We start from the raw sequence: 19,578 nt of genomic DNA, 5'->3' as shown, positions 1-19,578 counted from the left end.
GCATGACTTTTTCCCAAAACCATAAAGTTCTAGCAAATAAAATAAGACAGTCAAAGCTTTTACCCCACACTGTAATAAAAAAATAAAACTCTATAATTAACTCCCTGACAGGATGAATTGGCCAGACGGAAGTCCTTCTGGAAAGATCACAGAAGGAATTTTCACAGAGCAGAATTGCATGTGTCTGGCCTTGCTCTTCAAAGATTTGTGACAAATTAGGGTGGTATTGCAGGTGTCTGATCTTGTTATATCATAGACCTTTAAGAGAGCTATAGCACCTAACTCACCATATCCAGATATTACTAATCACTCTTAAGAAATGGAAAATGTTGCCACTCGTTCTTTGTCTCGTCCTTAGATCTCTCAAGGGCTTAGTTTTCACCTTTTGTAACCTGTAGCAGCCCCTTCAAGAGAGGGCTGGAACCTACTCATGGCCGAAGCTGCAGTTGGTTACAAACTAACTAATAAGTTTTGCTACTTATCTTTAAAGAATGCCTGTATCCCTGAGAATTTTCCTTGTAGTTTTTTTGCTTGTTTGTTTGTTTACTAACAAATTGCTAATGAATGGATATATTATGCTTGGGAACTTGTAACAGCAGAAGAAATAAGATTGGAAGAATGTAGAATGAGGAGGATTAAGTATAGCAAGTGTAGAAGAAACAAGAATGTTAGAATTGTTGACAGAAATTTAGAGCTAAGAAATTATAGGCAATTAGGACAGGAAAATTAGAATGGATGCAGAACGATAAAGAGACATGGCTGGAGCTGCAAGCATCTGAGTTCATTCTGTAACCTCTGAGGCTAGTGGTTTTCTAAGTCCCTTTAGCTACTCTGAGGCAACCAAACCAAACCCTGGGAGGAAATCAGCACAGCTGGACTCTGTTGGCTTTCCATAGAAAAGGAGCAGCAGGAAACGTAACGGAGCTAAGTCCGGTGCTCAAGGAGACCAAAAGTTTAAAGAAAAGCCTGATCCAAAAATGAAATAAAGAGAGTTGTGACCTCAGGGCAAAACTCTACCAAGTTTCTAACTTGTGAAAAGGAATTAAAGGACAACTTAAGGCCAGCTGTGATGGCACTCACTTTAATCCCAGCACCTAGGAGCCAGAGTCAGTGGGCCAGCATGGTCTACAGAGCAAGTTCCAGGACACCCAAGCTTAGGCAGTCAAAATAGCCATTAAAACCAGAAAACTGATGTAGATGTAATTGGGAGCCATGTTCCAGCTCCAGCAAGCAGCATAATTTAGCGTCTTTGAACACATAGTCCTGGCTTTAGAGTCAAGGATACAAGAAAGAGTTATAGAATCTCTCCAAGACTAAAGAAAGCCATTGAGGTCAGGCATGTGTCGGGGTGTCCCTGCAGGGAGGCCCAGGGAGGCTTTCTTATGAAACTGTGGAGGTGAAGCCTGGATTGCCTTGGAGATCACAAGATGTTGGAGATGCCAGAGCATAAAGTATCTGCTAAGGAAAGCTGCAAGAATCAGCTGCTGTGAGTCAGCCCAAGAGAAAGAAGTGTGCTGAAGTCAACAAAGCTGAAAAGAGTTGGAGATCTGAATAGCACTTTGACATCAGACATGGAAATGCAGAATTTGGAGTTTGCCTGGCTGGCTTTTCGTCTTTCTTTGGTCCAGTATTTTCTTACTAGACTTGCTTCCTCCATTTTAGAATGGTAATATATAACTTGTGCCGCTGTATATTATAAGTACAGGATTTTTTTATTTTGATTTTACAGTGGGTTACAGTTAAGAGACTGTCTTGAGCCTCAGAAGAGACTTTGAGCTTTGAACTATTAAATAGTGTGTATAAACTATGGGAACTGTGAAGTTGGACTGAAATGTATCTTTGCATTACGGTATGGTTACAAGCCTATGGGGCTCAGGGAATGGAATGTAATTGGTTGAATACCAATGATCCTCATAGACCATGGATTTGAATGTTTGGTCAGCAGAGAGTGTTACTTTTTGAAAGGATCAAAAATTGTGGCCTTGCTAGAAGAAGTGAGTATGTCACTGGGGACAGACTTTGGGGTTTCTATTGCTCAAGTCTGACTCAGTGGGTTTTTTTTCTTCCTACTGCCTGAGGATCTGGATGTAGAATTCTAAGCTCCTCCTTCCATACCATGACTGCCCGCATGCTGTTATACATCCCACCAGGCTGATAACGGACTAGCCTTCTGAAAATGTAAGCAAGTGCCAATTGAAGGTTTTCCTTTGTAAGTCCTGCCGTGGTCATCTTGTCTCTTCACAGCAACAGAACAATGACTAAGACAGTGAGAGCAAGTTGTGTGTGGAGAGGTACAGGGGAAATATTGTGCTTTTATAGCATAGCATAGTCTGTGTCTTCCCAGATCCACCAAAACTTCAGTTACATAGGTGGCGAAAGTCTGAAATGAACTTGCAGGTCAAAAGTCATAATATAGTCAAGAATCCTTTAGCGGACACCAGGTTAGATGGACCTTGGAATGTGTATGTGAAATTAGAACTGTGTCCCACAGGCTGTGCACTGAATACTTGGCTTCCAGGCAGTGGCACTATTCTAAGTGACAGCAGAAGCTTTAAGAAGTGAGATATGACTAAAAGAAGGCGGCCCTTGGTGGAGAATGTTTAAAGGTCACAGCCAGTCTCTGTCCTCTTCCGCATGGCCTCCAATTTATCACTGGGTGAGCATCCTCCAAAATGGGCTCCTCATGCTCAGTGTCACCATGGGCCCAGAAGAAATAGATCTAAGAGCTATGAACCTGCAAAGCTAAGCTGAAAGAAACTCTTCCCCATGTAAGTGACTCATTCCAGGTATGTCGTCACAACGAATCAGTCTAAGGACATTACTGTCCCTTTTCCTGATACACAAGTTAATTTTCCTCTGGTCCTATGAAATGATCATGTTTTATTGGTTTGGGTTTTGGTTAAGCATCAGGTAAGATCACTGACTTACATGGAACATTTATCGAATTATTCTTTATCAGTGAAAACTTGGGAGTCTGATACTGGGGTAAAACCTTGACTGACCAGAGAAGCAGCAGAGAAGTGCCCAGTGACCTCCTCTCTTTCTCTCCTTCCTTCATCCGAAAGGGTTGAGTCTTTCTCTAAGCCCCTCTATGTGGTTCTCTATATGTCCTGGGTCCTCCAAAACCTCTATGACCACTTTGGTCAGTGAGTAGTTAGCTCCACCCTCTTATTCAAGGAAAACTTTATTGTCAGTCTCAGGAGTATCACAGTGTAATCAAAATACCCCACAAAACTTGCATATAAGTTCTTGTGTATAAAATAGAAATGTGGAGCAGACCTTTTGGTAGTCGAGTAGTCCAGTCAATGTGGGAAGGCATCACAGACAATACAGACAGTGGCTCTGTGCTCCACACCAAGCTGATTCTTGGCAGGAGGTGGAGGAAAGGGGTTGAGCTGATTGACCTCCACTCTTTCCTCTTGTTATTCATCATACTCATTTTCTCCCTCCAAGCTTTCGCATAGCTGGTTTCTTTGGTTAAATGAGTTACACTTTTTTCTGCAAGAGGTTCATTTGAGCCTCCGATTCACCCTGTATGGTCCTGGAAGCTCCATCCCACCTCCGAACCTCTCCTGCTCAGATGGTTTCTTGACATGGGATGTCCTTCTGTATATGTGTTGCTTTTATTGGTTAGTGAATAAAGCTATTTTGGCCTATGGCAAGGTAGAATATAGCCAGGCTGGAAGAGATAGAGAGGAAGAGTAGGCAGAGTCAAGGAGATGCTATGTAGTTGCTGAAGGAGAAAGACACCTGCTGGAAACTTATCAGTAAGCCACAGCCTCATGGTGATGCACAGAGTAATAGAAATGGGTTAATTTAAGATGTAATAGTTAATAAGAAGCCTGAGCTAATAGGCCAAACTGTTGTAATTAATATAGTTTCTCTGTGATTATTTGGATCTAGGCGTCTGGGAAATGAAACACAGTCTCTGAACAAAGGAAAGGCACCAAAAGTCCAGTTCTGAATTCTTGGAGACTAACTATTACAGCTTCCTCCTCTGAACTGACCAGCCTCCCAAGTCCCTGCCTAAATGCTCAGCTTTTGGCTGGACTTGGCACAAATCCAGCTTTGGGGGACACATCTTTACCCTTCACCTACAACCTATGAAACTTTCCTTCCCCGCCCGGCCTTGCTACATCTTCTCTGGCCTTGATCTCCAGGACCAGAGATCCTTGGGGATTGCTTTACTCAATACACCTGTTGTTATACTTTTTCAATTCAGCTTGATCTGGCTTGCTGTGTTGATGTAGAAATTTATTATGAGGGGCAGGGGACAAAAAACCCATTACAAGATTTGAATGATTCATACTTATTTACCCATACAACAAATATTTGTTCTGTATTTTGGAAAGGCCAAGTATTGGCCCAGGCCATGGGAATGCAAACAGTGATGAAAATTAGACAGTGTAATTATAATAATAAATATCATGTCAGAATAAATGAATGCTAATCAGTGGGAATGCGGGAGATGACTAGGAAGAGGACTGAACGAGGAAGAAACACATTTTTAGATGAGGGTTTTATGTTAGACTTCAGGAGAAAACAGAATTCGAATGGTATGCCTTAGAGAGAAGGGCAACTGTCACTCCTGGATACGGAGTTCCAGGACAAGGTACGGAGTTCTGCCAATAGCTAGCAGGCTTCAAGCAAGACCTAGAGCCTCAGAAGAGAATTAAGTGGCTTCGCAACTTCACTTCTACCTCAGCCAAGCCTGAGCTGAGGGTCAGAGTAGCCTGGGCTCCTGGACCATAGAAACTGGATAGCACAGGCTAGTTGTCAAACTGCGTACTGTGACCTGTAGAAAGCCATGATTCAATAACAAGAGACTCATGATTGGTAATTTCTTCTGTGTAACCAAGAACTGAGGTAATTTCTTTTTTTGTAACCAAAAACTGAATTAACCTTAAAAGGAATAGCAAAATAGCAAGGGGTGAGAGTGAGGCATGTCAAACCCAGGCTACTGCAGTTCCAAGAGAGACTGAAGACTCCCGTGTTGTGTGAGAGGTTACCTTTAACCCAATTCAATTATGAGAGAGTTCATGGCCACTAGTGTGTTCTTCCTTTCTCATTCAAACGTGTGTCTATTTAAATATCCACAGCATCAATCAGATCATACTACACACACTGGAGTTCACTGGCTACTTTCCTGAAGCTTTTAAGTTTCACTGTCCAAAAAGAAATCTCAATGAAAATTAGGGAAAAGTTAGAGTTAAATGATATGCAAGATGAAGCCTGAGCAAACAGTAAGTGTCGCAAGGTTAATCAACAGCCTCAGCAGCACATTTCAAATAGAGTAAAACCCACAAACAATCTGTCTTAAACACAGGCGTACGATGTGGTGCAGTATGAAAATAAGAGCAACAAGTAATAAACAAAGCAAGGAACCCAGGTACCAAAAAATTAATAACTGCAGTGTAAGTTACTTGATAGGAGAAATGACAAAGGACTTAGAGCCAGCGGTGCCAAAGAAGCACACACTGAGATCTTAAAGACAGGAAAATAAGAACACAACTCTACACAAAGAGCCACAGGAACTGAGTAAAGCTGGAAACAGGAGAGGTCATCTTCCAGGGAAGGGCACCCAAACTGGTCGTCTAGTGTCAAACGTACAGTCCTGAATATATACATGCAGTATATGAACTGAGCAGTCACATTTAGGAACATATATGCCTATAAAAATGCATACATGCATGCAGTAACTATTAGTAAAATAAGAAAACATGAATTTGAAAGAGAGCAGGGATGGGAATATGGGAAGATTTAGGAAGGGGAAGAATTGTAATTAAGTTGTAATCTCAAACACAAAAATAATAAAAGTTTAAAAGAACATGAGACGTTTAATAATCAACTCAGATAAGTTGACCAGTAAATTATTCCAGATATTCAAGGAAGAGACAATTATAGTTGCATAGACAAATGTTCATGAAATAGAAATAAATACTTCCTGACTGGTAGATGACATCACACACTCAACTTGATTCAATTCTTTAAAAAGAGAGAACAAAAAAAAACCTTTCATCTAAATTTCCTAATAATCATAATTTTTCTTTACAATATAAATACAGATGGCACACCATAGCAATTTGAATTTACTTGATCGTCAAGGTTAACACACTGGAAGTGTGCTCAGGGTTAACACAATTGGAAAATAATTCAACATGACTCATCTTGATAGTAGAATAAAAATGGAGACAATATACAAAATATTCTTGATAGATACATAAAAACGATTTCCTAATATTAATTAGTGAATGTGTTTATGTGTATATGCCTATGTGTGTTATATAAAATTCATTAGTGAATGCATTTATGTGTATATGCATATGTGTGTTGTATAAAATTCATTAGTGAATGTGTTTATGTGTATTGCATATGTGTTGCACATGTGTATATGCATGTATTCTGTACAGCATCTCCTCTACATTCAAGTCTGTATAAGGCAAATCCCTAGTAACTGTGCCTTCACCAAACAGGCAAACAGACCAAGTGACTAGGATTGAAGTCCTGAAAGCTGACCCTGACTGACAACACCCATCATCACAGCATGGTGGAGAAGACCTGACCTTCCTGACAGCAGTTTGCTACTCTGTTGCGGCAGGGCTTCTCTTTGATGAAAACCTTTTCACAACTCCTGCAAAATCACGTGAAGACCCTTACGGTACAATGCAATCAGTCCCCTCTAAAAACACATTTCATGTGTCACCAACTAAAATGGGAAATTCCAAACAAGTCTAAAACCTCAAGGTGCCATAGCAAAACATCTTCACGACATCGGAGTGTACAAGCATCTTTAAGGGATATAAAAATTACTAACTATGAAATAAAAGATTGATGTATTGAATTATGTTAAAATTAACACCATCTGTTCATCAAGAAAGTAAGTTACGATGTTTCTTAGTGTAGTATGTATATATTAACATATATATGTATATAGTTGTAACGTTTATATATAAATGCGATGTGAGAAAACTGAAGCCTTTTTACCCTATTAGTGTGAACAGAAAATGATGCAAACATTGTGAACAGTCGGATGAATGTTCTTCAAAAAATAAAAATTAAACCTACCATGTGATCCAAATTTCTGCTTCTGGGAATATGTCAAAAACTTGGTTTTAGGATCTCAGACAAATATCTTTAGCCCTATGTTCACATAAAAAATTATCATAGATAAGATATGAAAACAACTCAAGTAGTTATCAACAGATGTATGGATTTTAAAATATGATCTATACGAGGGAATATTATTTAGCCTTAAAAAGTTAAAAAAAAAAAACCAATCCTTCCATATGGCACATTGGTGAGTGCAGAGTTTATTATGTTAAATAGGATAGTCACAGAAATACAAATGCTGAATGACCCATTTTATAAGAAATCTAAAATTGTCAGATTTATAAAAGCAAAGTATGAAGTCAGTTTCCAGGCCTAGGTCAAGGAATGTGAGGAGCTGACAAGCAAGTACACAGTATGATCAGTGGGGGTCCAACAATGGACAGAGACAAAGTTCTGAGTTTCTCAGAAAGTGAGCAGGTCACATGGCAGAGGCTCTTAGTGGCTGTCCTAGGGAGGGGCTTTTAGGAAGGCAAGTGTGTTATTCATTAAGGGAATAACTATCACTACCATCTCCTTATTTGCATATCTTCACACAGATCACATTTCCCATTGGGTAGCATCATGGTCAGTGATTGGCTGGCCCAGCTGAATTACTCTTAAAGGTGAGTATGTCATCTATCAAACAAAGGCCAGAGATGTTTCATTCCTTTAACCAAAAGGATTAAGCAGAGGCAGTTGTGATTAATTCCCTTGGTAGTGTTTTCAGGCAAAAAGGAGGTATGGCCCTAAGCCACATCACAAGGAAGTGATGTGATGTCATGTGATGTGATGTGATGTCCACAGCGGCCTCTAAAATTACTAACTCCTGCATAGATACTTAACATCCACCCCTCATGAGTTGAAACTCCAAAAATAATTAAGGAGGTGGGCTGGAATTTGGGACTAAATATAATTCCTTTCCATTATGAAAATCCAGAGATTCAGTTGCGAAGCTATTCACCAGAAGGGATTAGTGGCAGCTGGAGTTGCGGTCATCCCCTCAGGCACAGCTTCCAAGCACAATGTTTCTGCATTGGGATAATCATTTTGAATACTATCTGAAAATTTTGCCTCAACTGCCTAAGGTACCTTCTGATTGGTTTAATAAAGAGCTGAATGACCAATACCTAGGCAGGGTAGATTGGTGGAACTTCTGGACAGAAATAGGAACTCTGGGAAAGAATCTGACATGGAAGATTCACCAGCCAGACTTGGAGGAAGTCAGACATACAGTACTGAGCAGAGGTGATGAGTCACATGGCAGAACCTAGATTAATGTAAAGAGGTTAATTTAAGTTTTAATAGCTAGTTGGGAACAAGCCTAAGCTAAGACCAAGATTTTATAATTAATAAAATGTCTCCATGTCGTTATTTGAGAGCTGGTGGTCCAAAAAAAGATCTGCTATAATCTTGTAGAAGAGAGATAAGAAGAAATCGGGCTTTCCTTCTGACATTCTTTGATCTGGACAGTTCAGAACCCTGGACATTTCCTGCTTCTGGCCCAGGAAATAAGGATGTGTTTGTTTTAGGGTCCCTAAAACTACCTCACTAACTTCTATTCACTGACCTTAACAGTGCTATAATATAAGGTCCCGGGAGCTTGGTCAGCCTCCCCATAAGCCACTGAGCCCCTATCTCGGCCTGTCTTCACTACTTCCCCTAAGCTATGTTAGCAGATTTCCAGTTTTTCTGATAATGTGGTTCCCAGATTGAAATCCCCCAAATGTTTAGTAAGAGTACCAAAGCTGGCCAAATCAGATCAAACAGCAGCTGAGCCTCCTTGGAAACCTGGCTCTTTAGTGAGAGGACGGGTGGCCTGAAGAAGCACTTCTCCACACAGCCCTGAGAATCCAGAGCATCCTGGTGACTCTCTTCTCAAGAGTGAGTCTCTCTCATGACATCCGCAAAATCCTGAGGTCTCCATTGCAGTCTAGACTTCACCCTTGTAGCCTCATGGTCACCCTCTAAGTAACTCCCTTAGAAATCTGACCTGCTTTGAATTTTTCAATGCCTTAAAAAAAAATCTAGATGGAAACCTCTGTGAACATCTAATCTTGTATTCTTTATACCTGCAAGACCAATTCCATGTGGGCAAAATTCTCTGCTGTGGGAACTAGCAATTCAGTTTGTTTTCTTAATAGTTAGAGTTTCCATATATTCATATATGCTGTCATGACTTTACCATTTTAAAATATTAAAACTCACAGGAGTCAAAGTGGAATAAATTAAAATCATGAGATCTTTTTTAAATACTTTATCTTCAAGTGACAATTACAACAATCCTCATAAATACTGAAAAGTTCTCATGCTGAGTATCAGAAAAAGATACACTTGACTGAGATGAACTAATTACAAATTAGGAGAGCACAATTTTGGTATTTAATTTCCTTGAAATTTAACCTAAACTTTTTACTTTTAGAATATAATTTCTTCATAGAAATTGAGTACAAATGGTTTACTTTGTTCAAAATAGCCATTGTAATGTGACAATGCAATTTTAAAGTGTTCTGTTCCTGTTATTTGAACTGATTGCCTGACCTTTGGTAGTGTACTGTGCTAGGCAACATGATTTAAATGGATAGATTTGTATATATTAAGTGGATTGTTTTTGATTTTTGTGTCAGAGCCCATGGATGTGAATTCCTTCTACCTCGACCAAAGGTCAGAGAATTCAGGCCTATTCTTTCTCTCTCAAGGTCATGACAAGGGGTTTGAGACAGAATGTCATTGCCTACAGGATGCTTGGCCTACAGTGTAGTCATTGCATGTACTGCTTAAACAACAAAATACTTAACTCAGGATATAGTTACTTGATATTTTGAGCGTTGAAGAGGTAAGAACTTTATTTCTTGTTTGTACCGTGGTAAAGAAGTCTTGCCTTCTTCCCTCATTTTGAGATAATATTGTATAGGATAGCAAGCAGCCCTGCCTTCAAGTCCCTGCCTTACATTCCTGTCTTGAATTTCCTCAATGATGGACTGTGATATAGAATGTAAGTCAATTAAACCATTGCCACCCAAGGCTGCCTCTGGTCAGAACATTTGTCACAGCCACAGACATTAAACGAGTGCGGTTATATTGGCGGTGTCCTTTTATTTTGTGTTTTTTATTTCATTTCTGCTCTCGTGCTATTTTTTCCTTGTTTATGGAACACTTCTCTGAGATCTAATGTGCTAGTGTTTAGGTGCTGCCTTATTATAGAGATTCTGAATTATATTCATAATATTATACATCTAACCGTAAAACATTGAGTATTATTAGGGCATTTATCTTCTCAACTAATATAATCTTGCAGTGCACAATTACACCAAATTACATGGGATCATTGTCTAAGACTGTTTTGTTTCTGAAATTAGGCATAACTATTACTTTACAAAACTTGGATGTTTGCACGCTTACTTACATGTTTGTCAACCAGTGCATTTGCTCACCACTTCTTATACAGCACATATTTTCAGTACTATTTTCCTTCTTCCTCAAATGCCCATATCATTTGCAAATCTTTTTCATATGACTGTGTTGATGTTAAAGGCGTACTGACATCCTTGCAAGTGTAGTCGTTCATTCAAATTTAAGCATGCTGAAGTCTGTTTGCATACAAACTACATTGGAGAAGAATATTTTACCATTGAACTTTTAGAATATCCAATTGATCCAAATCTGGAAAGAGAGATTCTTATATATATTGACTCTTTATTAGATATTGATTTTTTTAGTGATTTAGAAGAAAATATTTTGAGGCCCCAAAGAAAAAGGAGGCGTGATCAGACTGTGAAACAGATTTTTTTCCAAAATGTTACTTGTCCATAACTTAAACTGCTTTTTTTCTAGTTTTGATCTTACAGCTTCATTCAAAGTTAAGCCCGTGTTTTGTCAAGGTGGTATGTTAATGCAACATGATTTCTAAGGTCAGTGCAACAAGCTAATTTTGTCTGCTTTTAAATATTACTTTTTTGAATCTCGGTAATTAGGAATTATTTGTGATCATTAAGTAGTTAATGTAACTAAATAATCCTCAATTTTATATGTCTTCATATACATGCACAGAGAGATACACACATGTGTATGAATACAAGCACATGTGAAACAATGAAACATGGACCATAATTGGAACAATGTTGAGTTACATATCTTGTCCATAAAAATCACCCATAAAAAAAAACAGTCATGGAAAACATGCTAAGAGTCACCTCCTCTATTGTCCTACTCTCTCTGAAAAACTTAGACATCTGAACAGAAGCATATTCTACTACAAAACCCTAAGAATGTCTGACACAGCTGACTGGAAGCCTGTTAACCTCATTGGAGTTTCCTTTGTAGTTAACACTGACTGTCCCTCTTTTATGGCTGTACATAAGGACATATAATTTCTTCTGATCTAAAGAGATGTTTCACTCCCAACTCTAAGCCAACAGAAATAAAGTCAGAAGCTAGCTACCCCGTGGTATAGAAAGCTCAGGTCTTCTCACTGTTGTTCCATTGAATGGTGTTTGAAATTAAAAACCATGGACAAAGTAAAAAAAAAAATAACAAAACCTAACACTCTGTGTTACATGAACAGAGCTTGCATCAGAAACCGTCGAGGAACAATCACTGACAATCGTTATAATGATGTGATTGAAGAAGGACATTTCCTCTTAAGCCATTTTCTGCCAGGTGATTAGTTTATTTGTCTTTCTAGAGTAAAATCATCTCTCTATTTGAATTGGCACAAGGAGCTCTGATTTAGCACAGAGGTCTATGGTTGTTGACTTGCTTACCTGAATTTTGCCCTGACCTGATGTCAAGCTGACCACATGTCACAGTGACAGGAAAGGGAAAAGCATCAATGCATTGCATTCTTTATGTGTCAAATCTAGTGGCATATCCAACTGCTGACTTATGTATGGCCATAGCTTCAAAGAATTATTACCTTTTACCAATATCAGTCATAGATAGAAAAATAATATATAGCTATCATCCAAATAATAAATCTTGGGGACCTGAGAAATCCTTCAGAGGGGAAAAAAGACTGTTTGTATGTTTCTCTTCAAAACACTTCCTCAGAATAAGTATTGTTATAGTATTGCTTACTGAAAATGTGACACATATGATCAATGCTTTTTAAATTTGTATTTTATTTTTTAATTATATGCACAGAGCCGGTGTTTGCACATGACTGCATGATGCCACAAAGCCAGAAGAGGGCATTGGATCCTCTAAAGATGGAGTAGCAAGTAGTTTTGCCACCTGACATGGATGCTGGGAACCAAACTAAAAGCAACAAGTACTCTTAACTGCTGAGCCATTTCTCTAGCAATGATAATTATTAGCTTAATTTTAAGAATTTTAATTTTTATACCAACAACCAAAGAGCTTGTGCTAAAACCGTGATAGCGAATAACAAATTTTATTGTATGGCTTTAAAAATATCTCTTGTTGAAGAAGACTCCTGTTATAAAAGAAGACCATTTCAGGACAGAATAGACTTTATATTCTAAATGGGAAAAGACCAATCTGTAATAGTATTTATCAAAAGTGACCCAGGGATAAATAGAAAAAAAAAGAACAGAATTTGGCTTTCTGTGTCAAACTTGTAATGCAAAAGGACAGAATGAAAACAAAACTTCTCATATAAATTTTTTTGTACATGGAGGGATAGTTTTATATGCACACATGTGTAAATGAGTGTGCATGTCCTTGCCCATACATGAAGAGGACAGACTTGGGTGTCTTTCTCAATCACTCTTTCTGTTCTCTGAGACGCAGTCTTGCCCTGAACCTGAACCTGAACCTCAGTGCTCTGGCTGTGCCGAACAGCACACCATTAAACTCCCATGGTGTGCCCATCTCATGCCACAATCCTGGGCTTTCGGACATGCACAACTATGACCTAGTTTTGCTTAAGTTTTGGGAATTTGAACTTAGGACCTCTTGTTTTTACAGCAAGTACTCCTGCTCACTAGGTCAGCTCGCCAGCCCCATGACTTACTCATTATTTTATTTTTTCATAACACAAAGAAAGTACACAATACTGTTACACTGCGAGAGAAAATTCTGTGGAACGTAAGAATGCTTCATTTTACTGTATGCTATATCTTGACCTTTGATGTGAAAACTTGATTAGAAAAATAAAAGTGATTTGCTGTGAAACAGGAATCTGTTGTTTAGTAAAATGCTCAGGAAAGGAGCTGAAAGGGTAGCCTGGTGCCCCTTATAATAGACTGCAATCAGAAACATTCGCAATGGACAACGTGTTCATGCTGAAATACAAACTCCAATCCAGTTGATTACTGTTATAGCTTGGTTTCTGACATGATGATTAGCAATGCCCGCATTTTAAAAGATTTTGCAGAAAGTTAAATGAGTAAAATATGTGCTTGTAATTAGCGGCACATTGTGTAACAGAACGGGCTGGGCTGGGCTACGGTCAGGCAATTCTTTCTTCTAGTGTGTAAGATGCCACTTAAAAATTTAACTATGATTTAAGTTGATGAGTAATCTGGGGAAATGTGTGCATGCATGTGAACATGTGAGTGTGTGTGTGTACGTGTGTGTGTGTGTATGTGTGTAATCTGAAATAAAATAAGGGTTTCACTAAAGACGTTAAAATCTCTGGAAGTTACCTTTATACTCACACAGTGATGATTAAACTACTAACCCTCAATGAAAATATCTTGGCGTATCTGCCAATGTCACCAATTACCAAGAGAAAAGGAACAGCTCTGTACTGCTCTGTGCAGTGATAATATGTTAAAAGACTAATATTGGGAAATAAAACCCAGTGACAAACGGTGATAAGACAGAATGCGAGTCTGAGGATATAACGTGAAGCCGTTTCTATTCTAGGACACTATACTCAGGAAATGATGCAACGGGGGCTGTCAACTACCCCCGCTACCAATGGGGTAAATACAGCGCTGCAAATTTACTATGGCCGCTTGGGGTAAATTTCCCTAACCCCATCTTTGTCCCCAGACAGAGTAGAAGAGTATTCTCACCAACCGGTCCCTCTGTATCGTGGAGAGGGAGGAGCACTTGTGAGCAAGTGCTGAATTTCAATAGTAATTAACGTGATGGTTCCCTGCGGAGAACACGCTTGCAGGAGAGAACACCAGTGTGAAAACAGTATGTCTAAAGTGAAAATTAAAATCCATTTCCATTCCATAGCCAAGAGATTTTGCAATTCAAAGCATCCTGTACTCAGCTTTACACATTTATGCTCTCGGTTCACTCTTATTTTTACTTCTTCCAATCCTGCCAAGGACCAGATGCACATTAAAGCATCAAAATGGGTGAATCACAAATGTCAGCTTCCCTTAGCACTGAGCAGGAATATTGCATTTCCCCCGCAAGTGATAAAACAACATCCTAACCTCTAAACATCTATCCTCAACTTATTTTGTACTTTTATGGAACATTATTAGACTTCCCACTGAGATTTTTTTTCTTAACTGAGGACCCATTTAGTTGAAGAAAAAAGTATTGTTAATGAGGCTGGAGAGATGTCTCACTGGTTAAGAGCCCTTGCTGCTCTTACAGAAGACCTCAGTTTAGGTTCCTAGTACCCATTCTGGGCAACTCATAGCCACCTGATGCTCCAGTTCCAGGGGATCCGGTGCTTATGGCTTCCTTGGGTACCTATGCTCACATGCTCACACACATGTACACATACACAAAAAGTAATAAAAATAAATAAGTATAAATGTTTTGCCAATAATGCCATTTTGGTTTTTAGATTTTACGTATTGAAAATAAGCATATAGAAAATATTTTTACAGTCCATATTATTTCCGTGGAGTTAGAAAGGTGGGGAGGGAAAAGTAGAAAATGTCAAAGATGAAAAAGATACCTGTTTTGCAGTTTTGTGCATTGTGCTGACATATGGCCTTAGTTTTCTGCTGACATTAGTCAGATTCTGAACAGAATGTTAGACCAAACCGGCCCTAATTAATCCTTTTTATACTGTTCAATCAAAAATGTTTCTAAATCAGCTATAGCTTATAATCGCCTTTGAGGTTCTATAAAAATAAGAATTTCACAGGCCACTGCTGTCTGCACAATGGAGGAAGGGGGCTACGATAAAACTCTGGACTGCAAGTTTTCTGTCAGCCATTCGTGTCAGGCAAGCGTGGTATTTGTGTGCACACATCGTATCACTGGATATATTTTATTTTATTTTATTTTTTTTATTTTTTTAAAAATATTTATTTATTTATTTATTGTGTATACAATATTCTTTCTGTGTGTATGCCTGAAGGCCAGAAGAGGGCACCAGACCTCATTACAGATGGTTGTGAGCCAACATGTGGTTGCTGGGAATTGAACTCGGGACCTTTGGAAGAGCAGGCAATGCTCTTAACCACTGAGCCATCTCTCCAGCCCCACTGGATATGTTTTAGAGACACACATTCAACTCATCTCGGGCTAAGCCAAGACTGCAGTGAGTGAGTCCACGTTGCTCTACTGCCTTACCTCCATATCTCAGGTCCACGCGGGGGATTAGTAAGGATGAAAGATTTTCAATGCTTAAAACTTGGCTTGTGTATTTTGATTCAAAAGCTGATATTCTGTTTCATTCTGCTAGCAGAGGGGTATGAAATGAGGCATCAGAGGCGATCTGAAGCCATGGTAGACTGAAGTGCCTCATGAAAGGCTTTAAAAATGAAAACATCAGAGTTGCATCTTAGAAAAAACATTCTGTTTTCAGGGTAGAAGAAAGATTCACAGAGAACAAGTTTGTTGGCCAAAGTATAAGTTACCTGAACGTGAGCGTAGTGAGAAAGGTAATGTCGGATACATTCCAGGTAGTCAGACAGGTCCACGTGTCTGTCTGGAGCCACTAGGCGGGCCCTGCACATTGTCATAGTCCTGTCACTTAAAGATGATGAGCTTCACTTACTTTCTCTCATGCTTAAAAGCCAAGTCAGCATGGTCAGTGTTGTTTCAGCTTCCTGTGACCTGAAGCCATGGTAGGCTAAAGTGCAATCATTTACCTCATCTCCTCCTTGAAAGGCCAGGTGACACACAAAGTATTGCTCAACGGTGGAGAAGTCATCTCTGGAAAATGGTTAAAGTCGGTCTCCTGTCCCACAAATGCGCCTGGGTTTGAAGGCAGTGATGATGTGAGGAGGGGCTGCTGCGCACCAAACAAGAACATGAGTGAGAACCTGCCTATGAGGGGTCCATGCTTCCTAAGAAGCCTCCCACAAGTAGAAGGGGAATGAGAATCAGTCATGGGACAGTTCTACACAAGATTGCCTACCTGGCCATGTTACAACAAGGATCCCATGACATTTGCTAAGTCATGGGCAACTAAAAAAGAAAAATAAAAGAAAGAAACTTATTCCAAATAGAAAATGTAAAATACAGGACAGGCATTTAATCCAAGATAGTGAATAAACCCATGAGAATATGTTTGACATCGCTAATTATCAGGAAAGTAAAAATTAAAACCACAGTGAGTAGAATTATGTCTCTACCAGAATTGCTAAAATTAACAAGCATCAGTTTGTTAGAAAAACTTAACAGTTATAAGTGCGTATGTACCTAATAATGGGATTAAAATAAATCAGACCAAGACACACAGAACTAAGGAAGTGGAATAGAAAAAGTCAACATTACAACACGAGATTTTAGTAGCCCTAACCTTAACCCAGTAATAGATTAAAAATAAAAATGTAAATGCTTCGAACATCTATATAGTACACATAATACCTGAAAACAATTTCTGGGTTTCATTTTTGGCTAACAGTAGCCAGAAACACTGATAGCAGAAAACCAGGGGAAGTGTTGAGCTCAAGCTGAATGACACATTACAAAATTCCCTTATTATCAGGATAGTTACCAAACCGCAAATAGTTAATCTTAGGAAACATTTGCCTGAAATCCATGTGAATTGTCTCTAATGTCAGGGTGTCTTTGGGGAGACCGGAAGGCTGTTTTCCCTGGCAGTCATCCATTGCCGGGTGAATGATCGCACTTCAGATGTGGTTGTTGCCCTTTCGTGACTGACTCAATACACAATGGGACCCCCAATTTCTGAGAGTATAACTACGTTGATTCTTTTTCCAAAGTGATCGAGTTTAATAAGATACAGCGATCCTTCCAAGGCAGAAGACAGCTGCAAGCTTTGAAGAAACTAACGGCCAGAATTGATAAAACCTTGTGTAAACCTTCCTGTAACCACTGACCTTCACTGACAGTAAGAAAGTGAACCATCATCCTGGTATCGTGGTACATGCCTTGAATCCCAGCTCTTGGAGGCAGAGGCCTGTGGATCTCTCTGAGTTTGAGGCCAACCTAGTCTACACAGTGACTGCCAGAGCTACATAGTACGATCCTTTCTCAAAAACAAAAATAGAAAAAAGATAGAAAGAAAAAAAGGCAAGAGACAAAGAGAGAGAGATAAAAAGAGACAGAGAGAGAACTATTTTAATAATTAATAAATTTATTCATTAGATCGAGTGTCTAAAATTTTCTAGTACAATCGAGCATATGATATAACAGGTGAAGTTGGGATTGCTGTGAATTTAGTATTGAGAGTCATTAATCTCTGAAAGCCCTTTCAATGTGCATTATATATTAAATTTACTATCTAACCTACGCAAGGAATTATAGAAACTCTTCTCTTCAAGATGGTTTCTAACTCAACAGGTCAGGCATGAATGTGGGTGTTCTATCAGAAGTGGTCCCCCATTTGGCTTCTAGAATCATTATAATCTCAGTTACTGCTATGCTGCTCAAGGCCTCTGTAGCCTGGGTGCCCGAATCTCTATAATGACCTTACTTTCTATTATTGTGATTACATTAACCTTAATTCTGAAAGCTAAGGGTCTCAGTATGGCTTTTGATCCCCCATAAGCTTCATTAGTGTCGATATGAGACCATCTAGTCCCATGGTTGCAGCCCCAGCACACACCCTCAAGATTCTCAGTAAAGCTTCTCCCCCAAGAGCAACTGTGCTCCTTCCTGCTGATATGGACGCACTCTCCGTGACACTGTGCTCTGACATATCCATATCCTTGAGCTCGCATCTTCCTTAGGATACCAAAGAAATCCTGACATTTCCGAAGTCTTTACCATTGTGCTGGTTTTCCAGAGATTTCCTAACAAACCTTAAGACCAGATACAAGTGTCTTTGCCAGAACAAAGCATCTAATTTATGAATGGAAAATGTCTCCCATGATAGTAAATATTGTCGCAGCCAAGTTTTGTTCTTCTGTATAATATCTAACATCTTCAAGATCTACCTCAACACACCCTTCTGTCGTTAGTAGTACATAATAAGGAGGGCCAACAATTTGCCTCACATAGAGCATGTCTTCCTATGGTCGATACTGTTTGCCTTCCAAGGCTGTGATGCTACTCTGCCTTGGCTTTGTGCCTGCAGGAAAGGAGAGGTGACGAGGGCAGAGACCAGGGATGTCAGGTCCTCCAAAGCATGTTCTCCTCCAAGCTTTCCATCTTTATGAAGGAGGACAGGACTACTTTGCTAGCTTAGAATCTTGAACAAAAATTGGAATCTCAAGGTTTTCAAGTTCATCCCTTAAAATATCTCCATCCCTTAGTTCATACTAATATTCATTCTTTAACTTTGGCATTAAAAAATTGAAAATTATGTGTTTATTCCCTCTTGGGGCTTTGAGAATCTTAAGGTCAGAGTCTGGGACTAATAAATAATTACACTATTAAAATGTTGTCAAAGGGGACCCTTGATTTTCATTGCATTACCCTCGGTTGACAATTGGATGTTGAAACTATTTACTTATCAATGTGTTAATGAAGTTAACAGAAACCAATCCTTCCTCAATTATAATTTTTAAATGGTCATGTCCACATGTGGTTCTTCACAAAATACAGTAATCATATATATTCTTTATTACTTCCCATTTGTCCTATAGTGATCCTGATTAATCAGGCAAATGTCTTCTTAAAAGGCATGATCCCACCATATCCTATGCTAAATGTATGATTTTGTTGTCAATGATCACATAATAAATTCAACAGAAAGCAAGGTCTGGGGGATCAAGTTTAGTGCTGGTTTTTATTTCAGACCCATGAGAAATGAGAAATGTAGTTACAGATGGAGAGGGTACAAAGATGACTTCCACAGAGTGGCAGAGAGTGACTGCTCAATCTGGCTTGGGCATCTTCTAGAAGGGACAGTGGATATTTACGTATGAGAAAACCTGTGGGTGGGGAGGATGTGGAGAGAGTGAGGATATGTTGAAGTTCTCAGAATCAAGTGACATCATTTCTATTAACGGTAAGAAAAAAAAGGAAATAAAGCTGGGAGATTGTAAAATGATAAAAAGAAGGGTTTTCAAGCATTGACTTTCTGGTACCCACCAAAATCGATTTTCTGAAACCACAGGATGGCACATAAGAACATAACCATCTACAAATATATTTCTATGACTGATGCACATTGATTACTAATTGCTTCACCCAAAGAATATTGTTCCAAAGATTCTCATGCAAATTTCAGGTGTTTCTGGAAAGATTCCC

The sequence above is a fragment of the Myodes glareolus genome, chromosome 17, assembly GCF_982192425.1.
Source record: "Myodes glareolus chromosome 17, mMyoGla1.1, whole genome shotgun sequence".
Classification (NCBI taxonomy): domain Eukaryota; kingdom Metazoa; phylum Chordata; class Mammalia; order Rodentia; family Cricetidae; genus Myodes; species Myodes glareolus.
The sequence above is the reverse complement of the archived record's forward strand: the minus strand, read 5'-3'. Positions refer to the sequence as shown.